This window comes from Rhinoraja longicauda, chromosome 29 (assembly GCF_053455715.1).
Source record: "Rhinoraja longicauda isolate Sanriku21f chromosome 29, sRhiLon1.1, whole genome shotgun sequence".
Lineage (NCBI taxonomy): Eukaryota > Metazoa > Chordata > Chondrichthyes > Rajiformes > Arhynchobatidae > Rhinoraja > Rhinoraja longicauda.
The window spans coordinates 9,947,895-9,970,465 of NC_135981.1; the positions used below are offsets into that span (position 1 = coordinate 9,947,895).

The 22,571-nt window shown below is 41.5% G+C and overlaps 1 protein-coding gene across 1 annotated transcript in view; it reads left to right on the forward strand.

The window, feature by feature from the left end:
* The window catches only part of LOC144607527 (unconventional myosin-Id-like), a 296,615-nt gene that overhangs the window by 269,783 nt on the left and 4,261 nt on the right, over positions 1-22,571 (forward strand). The window lies entirely within an intron of this gene.

Here is a 22,571-nt window from a genome sequence, read left to right on the forward strand (position 1 = left end):
TGAACATTAAGGCAGATTCCAGCAATCTATCAGCTTCTGACTGAAAATTACATAAATCTGCAGTATAATAATGGCAAATTTGGTTCTTTTTGATTTGCAATATTTATACACAATTGCTAGTTAATATCAATTACTGAGAATGTTGAATATATTTAGCAGGCGAGGCAACAATTGTGAAGAGTGGAACAGAATTAACATTTCAGGTCAATAACCATCAGAACTGGGGGAGAAAAATGGAGAACAAGCATGTTTTTAAGTTGCAGTAAAGTTGAGGGTAGGATGGTAAGCTGAGATAACATCTATCCTAGGATGAAGATCAAAACTACCAGGTGACACTGTTGCTTTCAATGCAGTCAAATAGAGGGTGATGAATGCTTGTTAATCGAGGCTAATTTATCTGAAGGGGAGTCAATGGAGGAAGATGAATGAGGGTGGTAGAGGAAAATAAACTGCACTGGAACACATTTGCTGTACACAAGGTTAATGGATCAGCAGGGCCGGATGTGAATTGTGATACAGCCAGCAGAATTTGGCATAGTGAATTTTCTGTGGGTGGAAGATGGAAGACTGGCCAGAAAAGCATTAGAATGATTAAGCCTGAGGCAGGGGTGTCTGCAGATGGAAGTGACTTTCTTAGTGATGGGGTAGATTTGTGGTTAAAACGTCATGTTAAGGCCAACTGCAGCATCATGTTTACATTCGGGTGGAAGGATGTGGTCTGTAATTAGTGGTAAGTATTTCCTAAGAGTGTGTAAAGGCAACAGTTATGGCCTTACAGATATACAGTTTAAAGAAACTTTGAACCTGTTGTTCCTCCAAACCTCCACCCCAGTACATCCCTTCTCTGAATGTGATAACGGTAAACAGTCCAGCTGATCTTCAATGAACTGAATATACTGTTTGAGAATGTCAGTCATACCATTCTCCTCCTTTATCTCTTCACCTTGGGCCAGCTGGTTTTGACTGCATTCAACATGCTCCCATTTTCATCCTGCTCATTTATATAGTCATCTATAGTCCACATTAGAAGTGTTACATTAATGCTAAACTTTGTCAGTTCCGTAGGTCAGAGATTTGAAAAGTCCTAGTAAAACTACAAATGAAGTGTTTGTGCAGGCCATGTTTGTGCAGTGCCACTCAATGTATTGTGCTCTTATATGTGAAGTTTAGGGTAAATTAAAACATATGAGGATGTTGCCAGGTCTCAAGGGCCTGAGGTATGGGGAGAGATTGGGCAAGCTAAGACTTTATTCCTTGGAGTGCAGGAGGCTAAGGGGGTGATCATATAGAGAGGGTGAATGTACAGAGTCTTTTACCCAGGGTAGGGGAATCAAGAACCAGAGAACAAGGGTTTAAGGTGAGAGGGTACAGATTTAATAGGAACCTGAGAGGCAACTTTTCATTCAGAGGATGATGGGATATGGAATGAGCTGCCAGAGGAAGTAGTTGAGGCTGGTACAATAACAACATTTGAAATGCACTTGGACAGGTACTTTAAAAGGAAAGGTTTAGAGGGTTATATGAACCAAATATGGGCAAATGGGAGTAGCTTTGATGGGGCATCTTGGTTAGCATGGGCGTTTGGCCGAAGGGCCTTTTTCCATGCTGTGTGACTCTTTCTCTCTGAAGTGTTAGAACACTGCCTGTTGCATTGTAGGTTTCTAATTCATGTGACTCTGCACATCTCTTTGTCCAAGTGTGTTGCTGGTTCACGTTTGTCCTGAGCAGCCATGCACTCCTCTCCATCTATATCCCTCAACATTACTCTCTGCTGCTTCATGACCCTACATGTCCCTTATTCCTGTTTCTCTCTCTGCTAGTTCTCAATGTCAGCAACAAAAGAGGTCAGGAATAGGTCTCTGTGGTTGTAATAAAAGCTCCTTTGTAGCTCACTTTATAATCTAGAAAATTAGAGACTTTGATATAAAATCAACAAGTCTCAAGTAAGAATTAACTTAGAAGAAAATGTTTTGTCTCAAGTATTAGACTCAATGGGTCACCATCAAAATTAGGATTCTTGCAGTTATTTTTGCCTTTTGCCAGAGAATTTGGGGGGTAAATTGGCTCAGATAACTGATGTTTAACAATCTAGCATTGATGCTGTTTCTCCAAATAATCAGTAATTGTTAACTTGTCTCACCATTATTCTCCCAATCTCATCCATTTTTTTGTGTTGTGTTGGGAGGTCTTCCTTCAAGAGTTAAGAGTATTTTATTTTATTGTCATACGTCCTAGATAGAACAATTAAATTCTTACTTCAAAGGAAAAAATGGGATGACTGGTGAGTTCGGGGAACTATTTCTTTAAATTTGGTTTGGGACTCTCCTTCAGACTGAGTTACTCCAGCACTTTGTGTCCTTCATTAGCTTGCATCTAAGGTCATGATGCAGATTTTGGTCATGTACAGCTCTGAATAATTACAGGAGCTGACAGATGTACGCTGATTACTGGAATACCAGAGCATCGCAATTATTTTATTAACTAGCAAAATATTAGTAGTGGTGATATTGTCTGCAATATTATCCTTCATTTATATCACTTCATTATCTATTGACTGAGTCTTCAGTTTACATTCATATGTTATAATATGTTAGATTCTTTCAACACAATTACATTCCTCATGCCTTTTGGGTTTATCGGGTTGCCAAGCTAGACGAGTACTCTGTAGCACTCCGTTCTAAATGATGATCAGATAGTTTAGTAAAATTAAGCTATCTTAGTTGCTAGGAATAACGTAAATGATCTAACATGATTTAGTTTGATTTTTTTCCACCATCCATTCAAAGGGATATGCCCATCTTCTTTTGAAATTTCCACATTGCATAATATTTCAGCACAATAACCATAATCTTACCACATCATATCATGGAAATTTTGGATTGAGGAATCACAGCACAAGCATGTAATATAAGAAAATAACTGCAGATGCTGGTACAAATCGAAGGTATTTATTCACAAAATGCTGGAGTAACTCAGCAGGTCAGGCAGCATCTCGGGAGAGAAGGAATGGGTGACGTTTCGGGTCGAGACCCTTCTTAGTTGCTAGGGTCTGAGGAAGGGTCTCGACCCGAAACGTCACCCATTCCTTCTCTCCCAAGAAGCTGCCTGACCTGCTGAGTTACTCCAGCATTTTGAGAATAAACACAGCACAAACATGGTCACAGTGATACCTGGTTAATGATTAGAAATTAACAACAATTTGCATTTACATACCACTTAATGTGTAAAAGAGCATATCAATATTCTTCACTGAAGTGTTATCAAGCCAAAAAAACTATACCATGCCTAACGACAGATAACAGAAAGCTTAATGAAAGAGGAATATCTTAAATAAAAGTGGAGATACGTCGAGGTTGACAAGTGGTGGGTGCACGATAAGTCTGAATTGAAGGAATGTGGATTTCTCAAAAATTTATAGGGTTGAAACTTTTAACAGAGATAAGGAACTGCAAGGCGAAATTTAAATATTTTATGCTTTTGGTATTACTGCACTGGGAGTCACTGTAGATTAGTGAGCACAGACAGAATGTAAAAAAAAACGGAAGTGAGTTAAGATGGCACCAGCTGAATTTTGGATAGGACAGAAGATGAGAAGGACCAGTTGAATTTGCAGGTAGGGAAAGCACAGATGAGATGTGAGACCGCGGTGAGTACGAATGAAAATCACGTTGGACTTTTCAACATCTCCACAGCATGAAAAACCTGCAGCATGTACTTTCTTGATTCACACATAGTTAAAGTTCCTGAGGTCATGTAGGAAGTTAGGTTGCAGCACAGACTGTAGCATTCAGTGAATAATAAAACTGAAAGAGAAAACAAGTGATGCAGTACGTGTCAGCTATAATGGTTTTTAAATGTCACTAATTATCAGAGACATTCAACAAGATTCTAAAGACCTTTGACGGCAGCCCGAGACTTAATTGCAACTCACAGGGCAGCTGCTGCATCCAGAGCTCAAAGTCAGTCGGTATTACAGACGGTAAAGAGTAAGTGCAGCTCTGGCAAAAGCTTGGAGCTAGCGTGCGCAGCAGGCCAGATCATTCCCTAAGCAACCCAATGTATTTCATTGCAGAATGGTGGTACACGGCAGTGACAAAAGAGCCAAGTTAAAATGAAGGATTTTAGATGAATCATGTGTGTGCCCAGCAGCTGTTAGAAGCATTTCAATAGATTAAAAATGTGAACTGTGTCAATCAATAATGATCTGCAACATCAGTTGGCCAAAATTTGCATCATGTGTCAAATGGGGGGTAGGGGTGGGGAGTGAAAATGGGGTCTGACCTCTCAGGCTTTGTTTCTGTCCTCTGAATTATTCAAACTTCACTCACCCTACCATGGGGAGCAGCAAGTGGAAGAAAGTCAATCAGCAATATGTTCAAATTAATGGTCCATTCCCAGACATCTGGAAAAAGATTTACTGGCCGTCGTTGAGATTGGAGAATGATACACTCTGTGGATATAGTTATAAGCAGAATGAGGCCGTTTACGCTCGAAAAGGTAAAACCAATGTGTGACATGAGTAAAACTTTTCGCACTATAGAAGGATTTGATTGAATAGCACAAAGAGAACATTTCTTCGTGTGGATAGAACTGATTATGACTATATGATATTCATTTATAAATCCAGGCAAAATCTTATGTAAACCGAGGGATTAAACCATGGAGTCCGCTACAGCAAAGAGTAGTTAAGATGGAGAACTTATTATCTGAAGGAGAATGTCTATAGGCCAAAAAGCCTATTTTTGTGCTTTACTGTATTTTGTAGAACAGGACATTTAAATTCTAATTGATTAATCAGCCACAGGTTGAAAGTTTTCATTTTCTTTCTGCAAACTATTATGGGATGGATGTTTTGCTTTATAAGTATACATTATTCTACAAGATAAGTATCCAAAGCTCTTTTTTAGTTTTTCTTGAATTAACTATGCAACCTTAATTAATGATGTATAAATCATACATCCACTGATAACTATTATACTTGAGAATTCACCGTCACATTGTGCTCAAAAGGACTGATTGTTTAGGACCAGTCTTTCAAACATTCATTTTTTTGCCCCTTATTTCACTGTGGGTGTTTGAGGACCTGCATGTCTCAAAAAATGACATTATCCAGTTTGCAGGACTTTAGTTTTGAAGAAAAGATCTATGTGACTTGACATACAGCCTAATTTTCCAAACTGTGACAGGTGTTTGGCAGGCTACTTACTGGTAACAAAGTCTGTTGCTTTGCTGTATCTCTTGTAAATAAAAACCCTGCGAGATCTCATTCTTTGCAATAATGTATTATCATCTAAATCGCTCTGACTGGTCTTAACTTTCAATTTAATCTGTCTATACAAAAACTTATCGAGCAGGCGAGGAAAAAAACTAAGACAAGTGACACTGAAACTGACTAATGATAGCAATTGAATTTCATGCTGCTTTCAAGTTGAAAAGATCCAATCTTATCATCATTATTACACAGGCTCTATAAATCAAATCTGTGTAAATGAGGTTTTTGAGATGTAAATGTACACTAGCTAGAAACAAGTATGCTGGTGAGCTGTAACATGGAACAGTACAGCATGGAAACCGGCCCTTCAGCCTAAAATGTCTGTACTGAAGTTAAACTAATCTTCTCTGCCTACATGTGATCCATAACCATGCATCACTACAAGTCCATGCGCCCAGGGCCGGATTAAGTGAGTGCAGGGCCCATAGCATATGTTATAAAGGGGCCTTAAATACAGGACAAGGTGACATCAACGCCCGCACCCCATGTGACCTCACCCAGCCAGCGGCCACGTGCTCCCGCTCCAGCAATGATGGCCGCCCGGGCCAGGAGGTGGGGTTGCAACCTCTGTTCGGCGAACACACTCGGCCCCGCTCCCCGAACTCTGTTAACGTTAATGAGCTCCGTTAGCCTACGCCTCCGGGCCTACAGTGTCGGGGCCAACAGCGGCCTAATACGGGACTCTCAGAGAGTGTGTGATGGAGGGGTTTAGTTTAGAGATACAGTACGAAAACAGGCCCTTCGACCCACTGTCCTTACCGACCAGCGATCCCCGCACACGCTAGGGACAATTTGACACATTCACCAAGCCAATTAACCTACAAACCTGTACGTCTTTGGAGTGTGGGAGGAAACCGAAGATCGCGGAGAAAACCCAAGTGGTCACGGGGAGAACGTACAAACTCCGTTCAGACAGCACCCATGGTTGGGATTGAACCCAGGTCTCCGGTGCTGCAAGAGCTGTAAGGCAGCAGCTCTATCGCTGCACCACCGTGGGGAGAATGGCAGAAGATTGTGAGAAGAGGGCCGGAGGAGTGAGAGCCGAGGGTGCCAGAGAAGTAGAGACAGGGAGGGCTGGAGGAATGTGGAAAAGGTAGGGCCGGAGGAGTGAATAGAAGCGGGACTGGAGGTATAGAGGTGAGAGGGATGGGGTAGGGAATGCTGGAGCAGTGGATGCTGAGAGACATGCAAGGTGTGGGTAGAGGAGGTGGTAGAAGAGTGGAGGAGGAGACTGGGCCCCGGAAGTGAGGAGAGAAGGCCGAGGGATTGGTGAGAAAGAGGGCCCGAGCTTTTGGGATGGGTGAGGGGGAGTCGCAGGATTTTGGGAGTATGGGCCAGAAGAGTAGAGAGAGAGAGAGAGAGAGAGAGAGAGAGAGGTATGGACGGATAGGGGCTGGGAAAAGGCCGTCAGTGTGAGGGAAAGTGCCTATAGAAATGGAAAGTAAAGGCCGGGGGGGGGGGCATGGAGGGAGGTTTGGGGGAAAGGGGTTCGGAGGAAACGGGGAGAGCATAATGGAGATGCACGGGGGGAGAGTGGGATGGAGAAGAGGAGAGAGAGTGGGACAGATGACTGGGAATAAAGGGGGGAGGTAGATTGGTGGAAGAGAGGACTGGAACAGTAGCTATTTGGAGGGACAAAAGTCTGGGAGGCGAGAGGGAAGGGGGATTAGGGAGAGAGAGAAGGCCCTAGCAAGGAGGGGCGGAGGGGTAGGGAAAGAACAGGCGGGAGGTATGCGAAAGAGTTAGCAGCGGAGGATTCGGGGGAGTAAGTGCCAGAGGAGTGGGGAGAGAGCGCCGGAGGAGTGGGAGAGATGGGGGTGGCGGGGTGATGAGGTGGTGAAAGTGGCCCGGGGACTTGAGAGAAAAGAGCCCATGAGCGAGGAGTGAGAGGGCCAGGATGTGTGGGGAGACAAAGCCAATATTCGAGCAGAGAGGTCTGGAGGAGTGAGGTGTTTGGGCGAGGCCGGAGGTGTGTGGAGTAAGAGGGCCGGAGACTGGGCAGTTGGGCGGTGACGCGCCGGCTGCCCATTGGTCCGCGCAGCCCCGCCACCAACATATTCTGACAGTGGCGTAGGCAGCTCATTCTAACCACGGCATTGGCAACACATTCTAACCGTGTCGGTTGGGGAGCGGCGCGCGCAACACAGCGCCCCTCAGTGGGATGCCGATTTCAAGCATTTAGCGTGGGGCCCTCAAAAGCGCGAGGCCCGTAGCAAATGCTACTTTTGCTACTATGTTAATCCGGCCCTGCATGTGCCCATCTAAAAGTGTCTTAAATGCCATGGTCATATCTGCTTCCAGCACCACCCTTGGCAGCCTGTTCTAGGCATCCTTCACTCTGTATGTAAAAAAACATTCCCCACACATCTTCTTTAAACTTTCCCCTTGGATTGTTTTCTCTGGACATCGTAGGTTGGGGTGAATCTGACAGGCACACAAAACTGTGAGAGGCATAAATAGGGTAGACAGTACGATTTTTCTTCCTAGGGTGGAAATGTCAAGACCAGAGGCCATCAAGGCATTGTTGTGTGATTTCTGAGGCTTACCTGCCATTCGGAGCTTGCCCACCTCACCAGATGTCCCAGTCGCACTAGTTATTATTTTAAACTTTTTTTTAAATTGATTAAGAGTTTTTAATATTTATAGATTTCTGTCAACAGTCCCTTGCATAATTTAATTAAGCAATTATTTTAAATAAAGTCAAATGTTTCACATGGTCTGGATGAAGTGTTACAGCACAACATTTTGCGTTCATCAAATTGTGTGTGGGAAGGTGTTGGTCAACTTAGTCTATTGTTGATGCTACTTCCAAGTTAATAATAATAATAATAATAATACATTTTATTTATATAGCGCTTTTCATATACTCAAAGACGCTTTACAGAGATTTTGCGAACATAGGGGAAATGAATAAATAGATAAATAAGTAAATAAATAAATGAACAGAGAAAGGAGACAGAAGGTGAGGTGATCTTCAGTGGTTGAAGGCAGTACTGAACAGGTGAGACTTCAGCAATGTTTTGAATGTGGTGAGTGTGGGGGAGTCTCTAACGGTTTGGGGTAGTGAGTTCCATAGGGTGGGAGCAGCGATGGAGAAAGCCCTGTCCCCCCAGGATCTGAGTTTAGTCCGGATGTGGGGGGATAGGAGATTGGCAGCGGCAGAGCGGAGGGTGCAGGTGGGAGTGTGCCTGTGGAGGAGGTCGGTCAGGTAGGATGGGGCCAGGTTATGGAGGGCTTTGTAGGTTATGAGGAGGATTTTGTACTGGATTCTCTGGGGGATGGGGAGCCAGTGGAGTTTATAAAGGACGGGGGTGATATGGTCACGGATCGAGGTGTGTGTGAGTAGACGGGCAGCGGAGTTTTGAATGTATTGAAGTTTATTGATGATTTTTGAGGGTGCGCCATAGAGGAGGCTGTTGCAGTAGTCCAGACGGTAAGCTTGATACCTATCCCATACAGAAGAAAGAAGAGTGGTATATGTCCCATCATCCTTGGTGCTGAGCAAAAAAAACATTGACAAGTGGTTACAAGGCATCCTGTGACAAATATTGCAGTCTTCTATTCACTAGCAATGAGCAGGGCTCCATTTTGTCCTTTGAATGAGGTGTCAAGCAAGGGGATTTCTTTATTTTGGGTGATCTTGAGCTGCATCCAGTAAATGACGATGCAAACATTTTCAAAATTCCCAGGTTAAAGGATGTAAGAGTCAACTCATATTTTCATTTTTTATTTTGTCGCATAATTATATTATTTATGGTTAATGACTGAACTACAGTGAATGTGGTAATGGGGGGTGGAGTTTGGTGGAAAATGTGCAAAATTAGTGATTCAGTTGCACTCTAATACGTAAGCTACAGTGTTGGGTTCTAACCACCGACTGCTTAAGGGAAAGAACTCTTGTGCAAAATGCTGCATTTCTGTATCTCCATATAAAAACAAGCCTGAAATAAAGAAATATGGTTTTGGCTAAAAAGGAAACAGTTATAGAATTGCTTCACTTTAGCAAGATCTCAACACTGCACCCGGAAGTGGTTTCTTAATCGCAGTGCATCATTGAAAGACTGCATGATGTGCAGATAACATCCACAGGAGCAGACGTTTTGCAACGACCGTAGTCACCGTCATATCAGATGTATTAGTAACCACAACTCCCTTGAGCAGCATGTTAACAACAGCACCAAGGCAGTCAGCAATAAAGCAGAGGTGTACTAAAGCTGCTCATATAAAATCTAAGTGCCATCAACATCAGAAAAACTTTCCCAAGAATTAGATCAGGTTTAACAATTGTTTATTCAGTACAGCAGCTTGAGCAAATGGATAGATCAATATTTTTTCCACCTTCAGTCACATAATTTCTGTTGTAAATCCATGGCTGAGCAACCACTTGAATATTCCTATTCAGACATTGATTTGAATAACAGTAAGTATCTAAACCGAAGTTTTATACAGTTGCAACATGATTTGCCAACTTTTATTTTCAATGTCCCAACTGATGAAGGCAAGTATGCTGTACACCTTGTGTGACAACAGGGTCTCAATAGACAAACTACTACTGAGAAGGACAAAGGCTTTAGGTGGATGGGAACACCAAAGCCTGCAGGTTGCACACTACTCTAATTTGCGTTAAGTAGTATTAATGTATCGTCACTGGGATTAAATGCTGGAAGTCCTTCCCCTCCAAATCACTGTGGAAGTAATTTCACTAGAAGTGCAGTAGTAGTTTAGGAAGACCACCACTTTCTCAAGGATGGTTAAAAAAAACAACTTGCATATGTGCATATTGAATATGCAGTTTCAAAATTGTAACGCCTGAATAATGACAAAGCACTCCAAATCTCACATCATTGTATTTTCTGATGAGAGTACTTGATATTCATACATAACTGAAATACAACTCTCATAGGATCTAATGGCCTATTCCTGTGGCACTTCTTTCATATTCCTGAACTGAAATTACGTGGTGTACAGCAAGACCAGATACTTATTAACAATTTCACAATCATATTTCTAAAGCAGTCTAACTTGAACTATAACCACACAGATACTAGAACTACCTTTGAAAGGATTGTAATTGTCCCGATCCAGAAAATGTAGTCATGTTAATGATATCAATGGAACTTCAGACCTTAGAAGCAAATTATTAAGAACATTTTTGAAAAGATTTAATGCCTTTGGTTTGTTAATGTTAAAAGCAATTATCTGAATTTCCTGTTTTCTTTGGACTTTCAATGTAATTGATTGTCAGAGGCTGCACATTCAAGGCAGTATTAATAGGATTGTGGTGTCAATTAAGTCTCTTGTACTTGGCAAGCTTTGTCAATGTATCAGAAATGTATTGTGAATGGAAATGTTAACTCAGTATTCTTGATGGCCTCCAGATGCAATGGATTCCTGTTTCAAATTCTAAGTTTATTCTTCTTCTCATGTATTATCTTTTCCCTTTTTACACATTATTAAGCTGGCAGAGCAACATAAATGTTTCAACATTAAAGCTTGCCAAGTCCTCATCATGCATTTTGATGTGAACATAAGATGGTCGAACATATTTATTCCATCGGTGCACTCACATATTGGGTTGCCCGTTAAATTAATCTTGTAATGATGTAGTGTTATGGCATCTTGCCCCAGAGTCAATTATGTTTCATTCACACTACAAATTGAGAGAAGTTGGTATCCATGTAGTAGGGTGCTGGGAGTACCGAGTTGCTTTTTGGAATTGATCGAAGTTAGAATTAGTCCTGCCCCACCCACTCAGTGGTTTTGTTCAAGTTCCTGTAATGGGCAGCTGCCACTTCAAACTCATGAGGGCCACATATGTTTTATCTGTGGTTTACAGTTAATCATCTAGGAAATGGATCTGTATTACACACTGTTCTAAAAATCCAACCATAGAACGATGTCAGTTTACATACTTGGCACTTTCCTTTTCGTCAGCTCTTGTGAATAATTATTCTCCACATTTTTAACTAGCCTAGTGAAATAAAACAGTTCAAGCTACTCAACACTGAGAGAGTATAACCATTTTGCAGTACAACAGCCTGCCCTTATGTAGCTTCTTCCCACTAGCAAGATGTCCTGAGATGCTTTTGATGCTGAATTACAGATATTAGGATGCGCATCCAAAGCCTTGGTCAGAGTTGGTCTTATAGAAGGAGAATGAGAGGAAGTGGAGAAGTTTATGAAAGGAATTTCAGTGCTTAGAGCCAAGACAGCTGAGAGCACAGTTGCCAGTGGTAAAAATTGAGAATGTGCAGGAGCATTGGAGAATGCAGGATTAGGGAATGCATCCCTGAGAGAGCGCAGACAGATTGCTGACTCAAGCCCGTGAACAATATCACTTTCACAGGAGACAGTGAATGGTTGATGGAGGCCAATCATTTTAGCCCCAAGGGTATGATGATGGTGTAGTGGCTAAGTTAGTAATCCTGATGACCAGTCTATCATTTTACATGCATGAGTTCAAATCCCACTATGTCGGATGTGGAATTTAAATTTGGTTGGTAAAATGATTTTTTTTTAAATAGTATTAGTAATGATGATTGTGAAATGCCAGATTGTTTTAACAATCCATCTGATTCACACACGACTGTCTGTCATCCTTATCCAGTCTTTGCTTATATGTAACTTCAGACCCGCAGTAATGTTGTTGGCTCCTAACTGTTTTCTGAAATGGGAACTCACTCAGATGCATAATAACCACGATGTGGAAGCAACAAAAAGAATAACTGGACAGATTACATGGCATTGACCTAGACATCAAACTTTTAAATTAAGTTTAGAGATATAGAATGGAAACAGGCCCACCAAGTCCACACTGACCATCGGTCACCATTCACACGAGTTCTGTTATCTCATTTTCGCATTCACTTCCTGCACAAGGTGCAATTTACAGACTCCAGTTGACCAACAAACACTCATGGGATGTTTGGATGTGAGAGGAAACTGGTGCATGTGGAGGAAACAGGGAGAATGTGCAAACTCCACGCAGATAGCACCCAAGGTCAGGATCGAACCTGGGCCTCTGGCACTGTGAGGAAGCAGCTCTCCAACTGCACCACTGCAGTGGGATTTGGATGCAGTTAAACCTGACTTCTAAAGGTCCCTTTACAAATATCTGCCTAAATTGGGAGCGTGTCCCACAGTCTCGTCAAATAATAGTCTGACAGATACTCCTCCATCACAATCCTTGGATGTGTTCTTTAAAGGCAATGGCTCATGGTAAGTATACAGACAGGAAGGACTAGCCTTGTGAGTCTACAACCTCCAGAACCTATGAAATCTTACAACATTGCTCACTCCTTCAACTGATGAATCGGTGTTTCATCATGTCGTACAATACTTGGCAGAAGCACTGAAATTAGCAAGGGGATAGAATATACCATGGATGGGAGATTTCACGATCAATTACCAAGTGTGCCCGCTATCATCAGCACTAATCAAGCGGGACAAGCCATGAAGGTCATGGCTGTAGATTGAATTAGTGGCAGGTGGACAGTTACTGAACATAAAGATAAACCAAATGTCCTTGCTAGTCTATACACTGATGAGCCATAACATTATGTTATCATGGGCTCTCTGACCGGTCTGCAGCCCCATACGCAGCAGGGTGCAATGCACTGTGTATTGTGACACACTCCTCCCATGACCACCATTAAAATTTTCTGTGACTTGTGCCACAGTAGACCTTCTGTCAGTTCAGACCAGACAGGATAGCCTTCGTTGCCCTCGCGAATCGATGAGCCTTGGGCGCCCAACACCCTGTCGCCGGTTTGTGGTTTGTCCCTACTCAGCCCACTGTCGGTAGGTACTCACCACTGCTGACCGGGAGCACCCCACAATCCTTGCCATTTCAGAGATGCTCTAACCCAGTCATCTGGCCATAACAATTTGGCCCTTGGCAAAGTAGCTCAGGTCTTTACTCCTGCCCATTTCTCCTGCATCCAACACATCAACTTCAAGAACTGACTGTTCACTTGCTGCCTAATATATCCCACCCCTTGATAGGTGCCATTGTAACAAGATAATCAATGTTATTCACTTCACCTGTCAGTGGTCATAATGTTTTGGCTCATTGGTGTATATAGCAAATGCATTTATCTGCGTTAGCATCGGTAGAAGTGACAACTGCACTGTCCTTGTAGAAATAAAGCCCTAACTATATGCTGTGGATATTCAGCATCGTGTTATGTTGTACTATATTCTTGCTCTGAACAGATCTGGCAGGCATGTGGTGCCATGGACCTTCAGCAGCAGTAGTAATGACCCCTCCACTGTCTTGTGGTCCAGCATAACCTTGGATCAACCATTACAATCAAGTCAAAGGTTCAATGAGGAATGCAAAAGGGCAAACTGGGTTTAGCTTCAGCTAGACCTAAAAATGAGGTGAATCTGTAACACAGGATTAAACCCAGGTTAAATAGCAAAAATAAGGTGCCATAGACAGAGCTAACGGATCCCATGGATTAGATCAAAATGTTTCAGTTCTACCAAAACCTAATCGTAAATGGTGATGGATGATTGTTCAGTTAACAGGACAGCAGGACCCAATAGTGCACTGGCATTATTCAATCAGATTTTCAATCTCCCTCCTATAATCATGATCATTATCATCATTATCCGTTATACGTCCAACAATTGTATCATCGATGAATTTAAAGATGGCATAGAAAATGTGTTTGGTTATACAGTCATAAGTATAGAGAGGGTCGAGCAGAGGACAGAGAGAGCACAGAGCCTTGAGGTGCTCCTGTGCTGATGGTTATCGAGGAGGAAGTAGTGTTGGCAAATCGTAACGATTGTGGCCGATATGCTAGTTACCACCAGTTACTAGTAGAATGATGGAAGGTTTCATTAATAGTTCTTTAAAGTGTAATTTACCAATAAGCTGCTTACCAATGCCATTTTGGGTTTCGGCTCGACTATCTGCTTCCAAAACACCTCAGAGTTTTGCACTAAAAAGTTGAATTACAGATGTGTAGTGAGATTAACTGACATGAAGGGTGTATTTGGCAGTGTGTGCCATTAAAAGATTCCAGTAAAACTAAAGTTGATGAACATTGATGGGGAAGTATTCCAATGTCTGAAGGCATAACTCAAATCAAACAAAATATTTGTGTTGGTGGTTATTGGAGTCATTCATCCCAGCCCCAGGACATCACTGCAAGAGTTCCTCAGAACAATATCTTTAGCCTGACCATTATCAACTGCTTCATCAATGACCTTCTCCCCATAACGAAGCAGGAATGTTTGTTGATGAAAGCACTGCGTGCAATGCCACGAACAACTCCTCAACAAATAAAGCTTTTCATGTCTGTATGCGACAGGGCCTTGACAACATTCACAGTTGGTCTGATAAATGACAAATAATATTATTTCCAGGCAGAGGTTATCTCTAGCCACCTACCCTTGATATTTAATAGCATTGCCATGACCGAATAATTAAAGAGCTATTTTTAACCAGAAACTCAACTGGACCACCATACAAAGTACCGTAATCACATGACCAGATTAATAGTTGGGCATTCCAATAGTTGGGCATTCTGTAGCAAGTGACATAGCTCCGGATGTCTAAATCCTTTCAACCATCTGCAAAACTAAAGTCAAAAGTGTGAAAGAACATTCTTTTCTCTCTCTTACCACTTCAGTAGCACACAAAAAGACTGTCATTATCCATGCCAAAGAAACCTAATTGATTGGCACCCATTATCCATACCAAATATTTATATATCCGGTTTATAAACTACTTTATTTTCAAGGTTTACGCCTTCTTGACTTGGACATTTATCATCATTTGTTCGATGTCACTGGTCTGAATCTTTATACTCCATTGTCAATAGCATTATGGAAATACTTTCACCAGAAGAACTGTAGTTCCGGAATGTGGTTCACCATCACAAAACAATTATGCATGGACAGTAAGTACTGGCCAAGTTAGCAAATCAGAAAATGAATGAATAAGAAACATAAAAACATAGAAAATAGGTGCAGGAGTAGGCCATTTGGCCCTTCGAGCCTGCACCGCCATTCAATATGATCATGGCTCATCATCCAACTCAGTATCCCGTACCTGCCTTCTCTCCATACCCCCTGATCCCTTTAGCCACAAGGGCCACATCTAACTCCCTCTTAAATATAGCCAATGAACTGGCCTCAACTACCTTCTGTGGCAGAGAATTCCACAGATTCACCACTCTCTGTGTGAAAAAAAACGTTCTCATCTCGGTCCTAAAAGACTTCCCCCTTATCCTTAAACTGTGACCCCTTGTTCTGGAAGAGACACCATCATGGTTGAAATGAGCAGTTTGTAGTTGCAATAATTTCATGTATGTGTATAAGAGGATCATCTTGACGTTTGAGCAAGAATTCCAAAGTTGTTAGCCAAATTGAAAATTAAATCTTAAATTCTCCATGGAAAGGAGATTCGGAGAAGAGTCAGTGAACAATATCTGGCTGCAATTTTTGAGGAAACTACTTATATGTTCATCACTGACTCAGTGCTGTCACGGGCAGAACCAGTGAACATTGTGATGCTGGTTGCATCGACAATAGACAAAAGACAATAGGTGCAGGAGGAGGCCATTCGGCCCTTCGAGCCAGCACCGCCATTCAATGTGATCATGGCTGATCATTCTCAATCAGTACCCCATTCCTGCCTTCTCCCCATACCCCCTGACTCCGCTATCCTTAAGAGCTCTATCTAGCTCTCTCTTGAATGCATTCAGAGAATTGGCCTCCACTGCCTTCTGAGGCAGAGAATTCCACAGATTCACAACTCTCTGACTGAAAAAGATTTTCTTCATCTCAGTTCTAAATGGCCTACCCCTTATTTTTAAACTGTGGCCCCTTGTTCTGGACTCCCCCAACATTGGGAACATGTTTCCTGCCTCTAACGTGTCCAACCCCTTAATAATCTTCTACGTTTCGATAAGATCTCCTCTCATCCTTCTAAATTCCAATGCATACAAGCCTAGTCGTCCAGTCTTTCAACATATGATAGTCCCGCCATTCCGGGAATTAACCTAGTAAACCTACGCTGCATGCCCTCAATAGCAAGAATATCCTTCCTCAAATTTGGAGACCAAAACTGCACACAGTACTCCAGGTGCGGTCTCACTAGGGCCCTGTACAACTGCAGAAGGACCTCTTTGCTCCTATACTCAACTCCTCTTGTTATGAAGGCCAACATTCCATTGGCTTTCTTCACTGCCTGCTGTACCTGCATGCTTCCTTTCAGTGACTGATGCACTAGGACACCCAGATCTCGTTGTACGCCCCCTGGTCCTAACTTGACACCATTCAGATAATACTCTGCCTTCCTATTCTTACCACCAAAGTGGATAACCTCACATTTATCCACATTAAACTGCATCTGCCATGCATCGGCCCACTCACACAACCTGTCCAAGTGACCCTGCAACCTCATAGCATCTTCCTCACAGTTCACACTACCACCCAGCTTTGTATCATCTGCAAATTTGCTAATGGTACTTTTAATCCCTTCATCCAAGACAATGAAATAGTGCCGGATAGCAGGTAGGAGAATACTTACACAAGAAAGATAATGTCAGAGGACGGGCTCAAATGTGAGCTTGTGAAAGGGCTGCATTTATTAAAAATGTATTTATTACTATTTAGTATAGGGAAGCAGTTTCACAATCTGTGCAGACTGCTGACCGATCAAGATTTTACACTGTTCTGCTGTACAGTGCAGAATTTATGCTTTTGGCTTTCTGAATTCCACTTTGGTTCAGTTGCCAAGCCTCAGAGAGATTCTCCCCTGGCAAAACAAATTGCATTGGACTGGACTGGCTTTGGATGAGCTTCATTTAACAGCTGAAGTCCAATGCATGGAACTGCAATGAAAACATTTAATTACACCCATTGCAACTGCCTTGCTGCTTCGTAATGTGTGTCCCATCACTTGCTGCATCTCAGCCTCGTAAAATGCAGATCAGAAATTAAATCAGCTTTAGTGAATACAAAAGTGATTACGCTTTCCCATGCACAAATTGGTGCTTGTTTTATTGAAGAAAGCAGAATATATGACCTCCAACTACTGAAACCTGAACAACACGAGTATGTAAACCACTTCCCCCCAGCTGACCTGTAGCATGAAGCAAGCATCCTGTTGATCACATGCACTGAAAGGTCCTAGCTCCCATTGTGTCTGGCGTAGTTTGCCATATGGTGCATAATCCTTGAGGTTAAGTGGGCAATAAATCCACCTAGAGACAGCTGTTTTGTGATCCTGTGGAATTTTTTAGGATTCAATACCCTGGGCTGCTGCATTCTAAGTAATGTAGAATACAGATGTTAACAGCAGCTGAGGAACAGATTCCCTGCAAGAGAATTGGAGCAGTTAATTAACTAGTCAATCTTATACAAAGCTCTCACTGCTTAAACTGACATAGAGATCTAAGAAGGTTTTCAGAATATTGCATAGAATGGGAAAAAAATCCCCACCTGCTTGAATATGAACCTCAACTGTGGAGGTGCAGTATACAGCCAGGGGTAAAAATCCTATTTAGTTTAACAGATGTATTGCAAGGCTTCAATGACTGAAGGGTAATCGCATTAGAAACATTGAAACATAGAAATTAGAAGCAGGCCATTCAATATGATTATGGCTGATCATCCTAGTTCAATAGACTATTTCTGTTTTTGCCCCATATCCCTAGATCTCATTAATGCCATGTTTAACGCTTGAATTAATTAAACGATTCTACTGCATTTTATAGTAAAGAATTCCACTGGTTCAATACTGTGAGGTGCAAGAAGACTGGAAGCTGGCTAATGTTGTGCCTCTGTTTAAGACTGCAGGGAAAAGCCTGGGAACTACAGACCAGTGAGCCTTACATCTGTGGTAGGCAAGTTATAAGAGAGGGTTCTGAGGGATAAGATATATGTGCATATGGATAGACAGGGGCTCATTAGGGATAGCATGGTTTTGTATGTGAAAGATCTTGTCTTACGAATCTATCTGAATTTTTTGAAGAAATAACGAAAACGGTTGGTGAAGGCAAAGCCATAGCTGTTGCCTGTGTGGACCAGCACGGCATTTGATAAAGTTATGCGTGGTCGGCTGCTCTGGAAGGTTAGATCGCATGGGATCCAGGCAGAGGTATTCGACTGGACAGATAAGTGCGAGGTGTTGCATTTTGGGAAGTCAAACCAAGGCAGGACCTTCACAGCACTGGGGAGTTTTGTAGAATGGAGAGATCTACAAGTACAGGTACACAGCTCGTTAAAGGTGGCATCACAGTAGATAGGGTGGTCAAAAAGGCTTTCGGTATAGGCCTGCATTAGTCAGGGTATTGAGTAGAGAAGTTGAAAAGTTATTTTACAGTTGTACAAGACGTTAGTGAGGCCACATTTAGAGTATTGTGTTCAGTTTTGGCCAACCTGCTATAGGAAGGATAGCGTTAAACTGGAAAGAGTGCAGAGAAGATTTACAAGGATATTGCCAGGATTTGAGGGCCTGAACTGTAAGGAGAGGTTGGGCTGACTAGGATTTTATTCCTTGGAGTTCAGGAGGCTGAGGGGCAATCTTTTAGAGGTGGATAAGATCATGAGGGAAGTAGATAGGGTGAATGCAGTCTTTTACTGGGAGTTAGGGTATCATGAACCAGAGGACATAGGTTTAACGTGAGAGGGGAAAGATGTAATTAAAAACCTTAGCGGCAATTTTTTCACTCAAAATATGGTGGGTTTATGGAATGAGCTGCCAGAGGAGGTTGTTGAGGCAGGTACTATCACAACATTTAAAAGGCATTTGGACAGTTACATGGATGGGAAAGGTTTAGAGGGATATGGGCCAAACATAGACACATGAGACAAGCATAGATGGGGCATTTTGGTCAGCATAATTTTTAGTCCTCAGTCTTTGCAGGTTGTTCTATTAACTTCATCAATGATGTAATTCATGGGGGTATTAAGGCATATATGTTATTGAGATATACTTCCAAGAACGTCTGGATTAATTTTATGAAATTTGTGAATAAATTACAATTCACGTGTTACTGCTATGAGAATGTGTGAAATGTAGAGGAAGAATATTATGAAAATAGTATTTTGATATTCTTGAAATCTTGTTTTGGATTGGTGTGAAGGAATGTCTGTTGAATAATACACTGTAAAATCCAATGAACTATCAGTGCCTTTCATTTTACAATGTTGAGGTACAACAGGAAGATTTTTTGAAGCAGAGGAAAAATAGGGATAGGAATAAAATGCATTGTGTTGGGGAGTGAAACAGATGAAAAGAAAATCCCACTGAGATGAGAGGACTATGTATGTAACGTCCCTTGCAGCAGAACACTCTACATTTGGAATTACAGCTTTCACTCATTCTCAAAACTTCACATTCAAAGTAAATTATCTTCCTTTCAAGTTTCGTCATTTGTTGGAAACTCAAAACTTCTTCATAGACAGGGTCATGGGATGAGTATGGAAATAATTACAAATCTGAAGTACTTAATGGAAAGTTCAAGTACAGCTGCACTGTGTAAGTAAAGAAAAGCTTATTATCTAAGTTAATTCACCATATACCAACAACAATGTGGCATTTTAATTAACAAAATACCCAAGATGGGAGACAGGAGCCTTATCAGATCAGATTTGAACAAGGCACTGTCATTGCCCATGTAAAAATAAGAATCTGGTGGTGTTTATTTTCTACTTTGTTAATGTTTAGTTAAACATTGAAAGACTCATACTGAAAGAAACACCTATGGACAAGATATGATAGCTGAATTAAAGTCATCAGAGAATATTAATTCCAAAAAGCAAGAAAACGGGCATTTCATTCCCCACCACATTGCCATTGTTTACTTCTGTCAAATTGTGCACAAGAGGTTACAGTTGTACTAACATTTGTTAACTGAATTTGTGCTACTATCTTTTTATTTAACAAAGAAAGATGAATTTGTGCCTTGTCTTCATTCTGTCCCAGTTCTAGAATCACTAAAATCCCTTCCATTACTGATACTACTCAAAATGCTTGTAGTTCTGGCTGCAATCTACATAGCAAAGTGTAAGAAAGTGAAGGTCTGGATATCTTTGAATACATGGATTAAGTGACGATACATGTATTTCCAATTGTCAAATTGAAGATTACAGTGGAAATTGTTCCAATTTACAATGGCTACATGCCAATTATTCAATAATGTTCATTTGGCAATTATTTTGAAACTTCGAACCCATTGTCCTTTAATGCTGAATGAAGGCACCGAGCCAGGGCAGTATGTTGTGAATTTTAAGGCTGAAACAATGGTATTTTCAATGGCAAGTTTTTGTTTATCATTTTAGCTTGGTGAACATTCAGATGTGTATATATATATATATATATATATATATATATATATATATATATATAGAGAGAGAGAACTGTTTAGTTCTAAATACATGGAGGGTAAAGGATTACGCAGATAGTTGATAATTTTGTGGTTTTATGCTTTCTTGTGTTATCAATAGTGCTTTTAAAGTGATTCCATGCCTGGGAAATGTGTATATCATTTGAGCATTAAATCATGAGGTACATATTTTGTGTTGTCATTGTTCTAGTATGCATGTTTAATGGTGAAATACTCTAGCAATTACTTAGACCAAGGAGAAAAATAAAGATGTTTTGCCTAACTTGTAGTCTTGTTGACTTGCGCCCAATGGATTGTTTATTGTCTGAATAATGGTTTGAATTTTTGAAGAAGATGGGTCAAATTATACAAGGTGAGCTTCAAAAGGAAAACTTTCAAGATATCACAGAGTAAGTCTGTCATGGTCCAGCACTGATGGAAAGCACAGTCACAATGGATCTTGGTGTTAATCAAGGTCCAGTAGAATATGTGTTATTAGCAGTTGGAAGTTTTTCTAAATTTTTCATGTACTCATGTTTTGCTTTGAATACGAAGCCATATTTGAAAATTCACAAATGCCATTTACAATATTCAAATAAAGTACCTGATATTTAACTGGTTGATTTGTTTTTTGTATGTTCTCCAACTCTTAAGGATAAATATTCAATGTTTTCAATGCTAAGTAACAGGGAACGTGCCTGCAAGTATCTGATATACCCAGGCAATGCTGTCCTAATTCTGTCACAAAACCAGCAATGGAAATCAATCTTTCTTTTGCTTTGAGATGTTCAGACTCCGACAGTGCCTTTGTCAGGTACCATTTTATAACACAATTTCAACCTTTTTACTTGAAGATATGCCTAATTAATTAATCCCTGAGGGACTATCTTGCACAGTTTTGCAAGGCTGCAATCAAGCAAACCACTTTCCATTTGTTCATTGCTGATTTTAATTTTAAATAAAATGTGCTCATCTGTTTGTCCTAATGTCATTGCAATTACGAATAAAGCTCAAAAGACAATACATTAAAGCTTGATCATCCTTGACCTTGCATTTGTTGTAGAAAAGTTGCTGTAAATTTTTGTGTTGCAATCCATTTTAATAAAAATCTAGACCAAGTGGGGCCCAAACCTCTCCTGCATTGGTGCAGCACCCTCTCCTTCCCCCACTCCCCTCTCCCCCTGCCCCCTCTCCCCCTCCCCTCCCCCTCTCCCTCCTCCCCTCCCCTCTCCCTCCTTCCCTCCCCCTCCCTCCAACCCCCTCCCCTCTCCCTCCCCCGCCCTCCTCCCCTTCACCTCCTCCCCTCCCCCTCCACCTCCCCTTCCCCTCTCCACCTCTCCTCCCCTCTCCACCCCCGTTCCCCTCCATCCCCCTCAACCCCCTTATCCTCCCTCCACCCTCCCCCTCCCTCCTCCACTCTCCTCCCCCTCCACCCCACTCCACGCCCCTTATCCTCCCTCCCTCCACCTCCCTCCCTCCATCCCTCCCTAGATAGATTTAAACTTTAAAATATGAATAACTTAAAAAATATAACACCAATTTCAATGAAACCTCTTCCATTAGCACCAAAGGGATAACGGTGAGTAAGGTGGGCCTAAAATTGTCGTGCTATCTTGAACCATTTTGGCTGTAGTTCAGGAACAAACAAACAAACAAACGAGAGTTTTAGTATATAGGTAGTGTTGAGAACAACGCACAACTAAGCAGCTTTAGCTTGGCAGCCCTGAAAACTTGCCAAATTGTTTAGTTGATTTTAAGAGTGAATATCTATCCCTAAGATGTTGTCATTAAGAACTTGTTGCTAAAAAGTGTCATTGTCATATTCAATAGGATTGAATGAGTGTTGGTTCTGACTCAGTTTATAATAATGGTGCAAGTTTAGCCTTTGCATGCTCATTATATGTTTCATAAAACGTAACTGTTTTGATATTAATGGTATTCATTTAATA